The following is a 6,592-nucleotide window of genomic DNA, read 5'->3' on the forward strand; positions in this document are numbered from 1 at the left end:
AAATCAATTTAAGTGTGTGTCTGCAAATGACGCCGGTGACGATGGTTGAATCGATGCAGCGGTTAATTAATATGGAAACGATTTGAAGTAATCTACAAATTTTCCACCGCGTGTTTTTTGAAATCTAGGGTTGAGGGTGTCGCGTACATAATGTACGATAAGAGATTATTGTATTTTATCCTTTATATATATATATATATATATATATATATATAGGGAGAGTTAACGTACAATAATAGGTTATCGTACATTAGGTACGCGAGACCCTGCACCACCCGATCCTAATTGCAATTAAAACTATGTTGTGGCATAATTGTAATTAAATCAAAAAATACTTCTCACACAATAGATCGTCATTTGCTGCAAGCCTTCAACCATAATCAAATCATCCACAAAACTAAAGCATAATCAAAATCGATAAACCCATTATCGCTATAGTTTAATAATCTTCAAATTGATCAAAAATTGATGATTTAATCAATCAAATTGATGTGTAAGAGGCTTTAGAATCATCAATCGATTATGAAAATACATTTTAACACACTTAATTGAGCTATGATTAGGGTTCATGTTTAAACGCTCTGCTCAAAGTTTAAACGTTCTGAACAAAATGAACACCAATATGATGATTTAATCAATCAAATTGATGTTTAGAAGTATTTAGATTCATCAATCGATTATGGAATTGCAGAAATAATGCACTCAAACGAGTTCTGATTAGGGTTCAAAATATTATGTTTAAACGTTCTGAAACAAAACTGAAGACCTATAAGCATTCTGATACGTTCAATGAAGTTCTGGGTGTTAGAGAAAATGAACATCTTTAAACGTTCTTATACTTTCAATGAAGTTCTGGGTGTTTAAAAAAGTTTAGAAGTTTTAAGAAGTTCTGTGTGTTAAAAAATGTTTAGAAGTTCAGAACTTCTAAACAGAACTTCTAAACTAACAAAAAAATCAAACACCTGTAACATGAAATTGAACACTGAAATCACTTCATATAATCTCGTAATCATCAAACAATTATCAATCGACTGTCAATTTGATCATTGATTCGATCATATGAACAAAATATGGAGCGTCTGCAACTGGGTTTCTGCAAATGGCGCTTAAAACTTTAAACGTTCAGTTAAAACCCATCACTCAAAACTCAAAATTGATCAATTGAAACTTCAAATTGATGATTAATTGGACCAATTTCAAAGTTTAATTGATTAGTTAGTTCAACAATTTCAATTTCAATTGGTCAATTTTATCAACTGGCCCAAGAAAAAGGCGTGACGAGGAAGATGGTGTTCACGACGGTACCGTCGACGGTCGCGACGGTGGATGCAATCGTTGGACGGTGACGATGAAGGTGGACGGAATCGATAGGAGCAGTGGATCAGAGTTGTTAGGAGCAGAGGATCAGAGCAGTGGAGCAGTGGACGGTCGCGTGTTTTTTGAAATCGATGGTGTAGAAACTCGCGTACCTATTGTATGATAAGGGATTTTCGTATTCTATCATTCATCTATAAATATATATATATATATATATATATATATATATATATATATATATATATATATATATATATATATATATATATATATATATATATGGGTATGCTAAAATAAATATATATAGTTTTCTAGGAAGAGTAAGAATATATCTAGGACATTGGATTTATGATCTAGTGGTTGAGATTGTTAGTTTTTAAAATATCAAATAGTTTCTTAGGATCTAGGATTTAGACTACATAGTTTCCTAACTTCAAATTTTATGCTCTTCTTACCATTCTTAGAAAAACTATCTATTTTTATTTTAACCCTTATATATGTGTGTGTGTGTGTGTATGTATATATATACCACACACATAACATTATACTAATAATATTCTTTAAACATCGCTGACGACAAAGACTAGTTACCCCTCCCCCTTGTCGCCCTTTTATTGCCGCGGGGCGCGGTGTTCCACCCATTTATCACCCCCATCTCCCTTTTCCTCGGCCTCATTATGCTTTCCCTTATAATGCCACTTCTGTTTTTGTACTTTACAAGTAGTCAATTTGACCAAGATAGTCAAAAGAAGCTTTGACATATTTTTGTGTTGAAAAGACACTAACGAAGCTGATGTTCATGGTTAATTTGCATGGTTCGTTGATCAAAAACTACGAATGGATACCTGGTTACAATGTAGCATTCGGGTTATACTATGTGGACCATCAAACGTTTGACTGAAAACCCAAATTGTCAGCAAGATGGTATCAAGATTTCTAGGAAAACGACAGCTGGTTGATATTTAATTATTTATGATATTTGATTTGCATATATCATTACTTAAATTTCGTTATAATATGTTACACGTCTAAAGTATATGTATACGCACATTATTGTCAAGTGTATTTATATACGAACATTTACCAAAAGAAAAATGTAAAAATCTGCAATGAGCTTTTATTCAAACAATTCAAGACATGAAAGAATAGAGTTACAAGAAATGAAAATATGTCCAACTAATTACACTTCCAACCTTAAAAAGGGTATTATTGTCAAAAACAAAAAAATCGTCATAAATAAGGTCAATATTAGTTCCCACAAGCAGGTTTTAATACACGATTTCGGCGGGTTGAACAACGTTCTTCTCGTTGTTGATCTCGATCAAGCTTTCTTGAACCAACTCGGTGGCATATGTTACCACATCCGCCCAATTCCTGTAAATTTTGGTTAATAAAAACATTAAAACTTCCAATAAATAAATAAATTAATAAATTGATTATATATATCAACAAATATTTACCCTTTGGATGTGTCGAATGCGAGTCCCACGGTATTCTTAGCCTCTTCAATCGCATAACTGAATCTTCTAATCTTAGACGGAGAACATAGTTTATTATCTGTGACCCGAAGACCCGAGGGCTTCACGTCACAAAAAATAGGAATAACTTTTTTCCTCGACTCCATCATTAAAGAAAGTTCGTGAAGACAGATATATGAGTCACAATAACGCGGTGAAAGACTGCGACACCAATCTTGCACTCAATTATTGCATTATCAATATGCTCAAAAAGTTTATCACCCGGTTTCATGTTCTTGTTGTCAAGAAACGACGGGATTCTTGACAACACGAGTTGGTGGTAGAGCAAAGAGGCAATTGATCTTTTAGTGTTAATCCCACGATGGTTTATGAAAACATCACAAGCAGGTTGAACCGCTCGTTGTGCCTTTTGCAATGCTATTTGGCGTTTGATGGTGTTTTAACGTGGCTGCACGTTGCATGGTTTCATTTTTAGGAAAGTGAAAGCAGTTAAATCTTAAAAGTTTTTGTTTTAGCTTAGGTTGGAGTTTAAGGTTGTGTTAAAGGTTTGTATTTATAGATGATGGAATTGAATGAGAATGTCTTGTTTTGGAATTATTAGAATAGAAGTCAACATGCATGACCAAATTAGTAAAAAAGTAGCACCTTACAAATGTATTATAATATGTTGTGAATGGACCGATTCAAAGATGCAACACTTAATACCCTCTAAACTTAATTGGTGGGAGAACTTGAATACATGTGTTACTTTTTGTATATATAAAAACGAGTATATAATATTAAGGGGTGTTTGGGATTTCTTATTTTGTTTTCTTATAACTTTTCATTAAGTTAATAAGTTACAAAAGTGTAACTTATGGAACTTTTCTTCTCACAAAATAAGTAATCCCCAACACCTTATTACTTTTTAATAAGTTTATAAGTTATAGGTTGGAAAAAATAAGCAATCCCAAACACCCCCTAAATAACGTAAAAAGAAGTAACCGTGTCACTTGGACCATGCTTGCCTCCATCCTTGGTTGAATGCTAATCAAGATACATTCGAAGAATTACGCACCAACAATGCAATAATGTGCGATCAAAAACTTGTATCTATTTATAAGCAGGGTTTTCATATATACTCTCTTATTCCCATTAAAAGTGTCTGTATTTTCTTATTTATTTTTCCCATTACAAATGTTCAATTTCAAAATTTATTAGCCAATTTCCAAGTTTACCATTAAATATACACAACTAGCATTAATAAACAATATTGATGGACCAATTTTCAAGGGCATTATTGTCATTTGGTAAACAAAAAAAGGTAATTATTCAATCTACCTTGAACTTTGTGATTTTCAAAACAAGACACTTAAAGAGAGACGGAGGAAGTATATTTTTTAAGAAGATTTTATTATATATATATTTTTTAAATGTTTAGTTATGCTCAATAAAAAAATGAAAGTAGTTTGAGTCAATCAATGTTAAGGCATAAGAATATGTTGACAGCAGAAAAGTGACAAAGGACACTTTGAATGTTTTTTCAGCCATGGGAATTTCCAAAGACCCTTCAAATACGTTTTTCAACCACTTTGTGTTCATATACGATGGTAAAACAAGTTCATCAACATTTTGTTATTATAAACGTCTTTCTTGCATTTTGCAGAAACTTGTTTCAAGAGTTTTGGTGACCGCGTAAAACACAATACACGAACCAGCTGGCAATTATGATATTGAGCCTCCTTTTGTTATGCATAACATGTTATTGGTTCATGGTAAGGCTGCAAAGGTTTATCATGCATGAACAGTTTCAGGTAAGTTGCTAACCATTAATTCATATTGTATTTGTTTTATTTATAAGAAAAAGAGAATTGTTTGTGCAGTCACAACAGGGTGGATTGATAAAACTCGCTGCCCACTGTTTCACGCGTGAGTTGGTTCGCAAAGCTGCCTAGAGGGCCATGATCTTCAATATTGGCTGGTAATATTCAAGAGGATAGTATTCTATTGGTGTCAAATTTCTGACATGACAACAACGTAACACGGTTTGAGTTTACTATATAGGTTCGGGCAATGAACACAATTAGCTAAACGGGGGGAGTTCGTGTCAACCCGTCGGGTTTGCGGGGTTACCCTTTAATCCACCTATTTTAATTTATTTTTGTAAATCTGCTCTATGTCAAAGTTAATTTTGTTGGGTATTTTATGCCAAAATCTAAAACTTAAAAGAGAGAGACATAAAATTTTGTAATTAGAATGTAATTTCATTTGCATTTTTTTTATAAAGTTGTAACTTTAAAGTATTAACACGTGAAATGAATACATGAAAAAAGAAATCAGGTTAAATGGATCATGTTCATGTCAACCCACGAATATTCTTGCCGTGTTCCTGTCATATGTCTAACACGATTCTTGGGTTAATCGTGTTAAGGTTGGATACACTAACTCACAAACATGACCCGTTTAACGCCCGTATGAGTGACTGTACATATACACCAAGTTCATAATAAGAGAAGATTGATTATAAAACGTTGAAACTTTGTTTTCAAACATGTCATTTTATGCAATTAACACGTAGCTTAGTTGCTAAAAAAACAAAAAATTCTAACATTTTATTCAAACAGGTCATTTGATCCGCCTATATTGGGAGATTACCCTCAAGAAATGCGTGATTATCATGGAAATGAGTTACCAAGATTTTCCAAAGTCAAAAACGAATTTATGAAGAATAGTATTGATTTCATTGGAATCAACCATTATTCAGCTATATATGCCAAAGACTGCACTAATTCTAGCTGCTTTGAAACCACTAATCGTACTATTAAAGGTTTTATAGAAACTAGAGGAGTGCATGACCATGGGTGGATATATGGTGTAAGTTGGGGGTTCCCGAAACCCCCGAGTTTTGAAATAATACTAGTGTATAATTATATGGAAAAAGAAAACTAAAGTGAACCCCTTATAAAATAGGAGTAAGAACCTTACAAAACAAAACAAATGGTGTAGTGTAAGAGACATGGGATTAATAAACTCAAGGTCCTAGGCTCTATTCTTTTCAAATTGCTTGATGGAATTGTAAGTCAATTTATGTAGAAATTTGAAGACAGTGAGTTAATTTGATAGATGAGTGCACTGCTTGGCATACTATATATTTTGTTAAATTTCATATAATTGTTACTATATATTTTGTTAAATTTCATATAATTGTTTTGGATGCTGTAGAAATAATATAAGGATGAAGGAATAAGTTTAGAAATCTTGTTTGTATAAAGTTAAGTTAATCATTGTTATTCTCAACTTATACATTTGTATATTTGGATTTGAAAGTTTTTTTGCTAATATATATTTTTATTGTTTTTGTGTTGATGTTTTTGTACTGTATAGGCTAGCTATGTACGTAGTTTAGTTGTTTTATGTTGGTTTAGAGTAGGCAAATGGATGGTTTAGAGATTTCATATATAACCAGTGTTCCTTTAACTAATATATAGTTTAGGTACCCGTGTTTAACGTGGGCGAAATTATTATAAAAACAAAATAAACAAATGCGATGTAAAAAACATTTAAATTTTGTTGTATCTTTAAATACTATTAAAGCAATACACTTTGTTCACATGGCATTATACTAGCCTGTCCACATATGCATCCAGTCATCAACTTTCCATTGTCAGATTGTCTATTATGCTGCCACATGTCATCTTCACCAAATCACCCTATATTTAAACCTTAACTATTCATAATTTTTCACCCTAAACATATTTTTTCTCTCTTTCTCTATTAGCCGGATCTCCTTTCACCCTCTCATATATTCCGGCTACTCT

General features: G+C 32.5%; 1 pseudogene; it reads right to left on the reverse strand.

Annotated features, from left to right (window-relative positions):
- Positions 1-1,987: 1,987 nt before the first annotated feature.
- Positions 1,988-3,256, reverse strand: LOC143549207 (putative 2' cyclic ADP-D-ribose synthase BdTIR; annotated as a pseudogene).
- Between the last annotated feature and the right edge of the window lie 3,336 nt (positions 3,257-6,592).

Source organism: Bidens hawaiensis, unplaced genomic scaffold (genome assembly GCF_021521415.1).
Source record: "Bidens hawaiensis isolate Kalapana, Puna unplaced genomic scaffold, B.hawaiensis_p1.1 tig00015451_1, whole genome shotgun sequence".
In the NCBI taxonomy this organism is placed as follows: Eukaryota; Viridiplantae; Streptophyta; class Magnoliopsida; order Asterales; family Asteraceae; genus Bidens; species Bidens hawaiensis.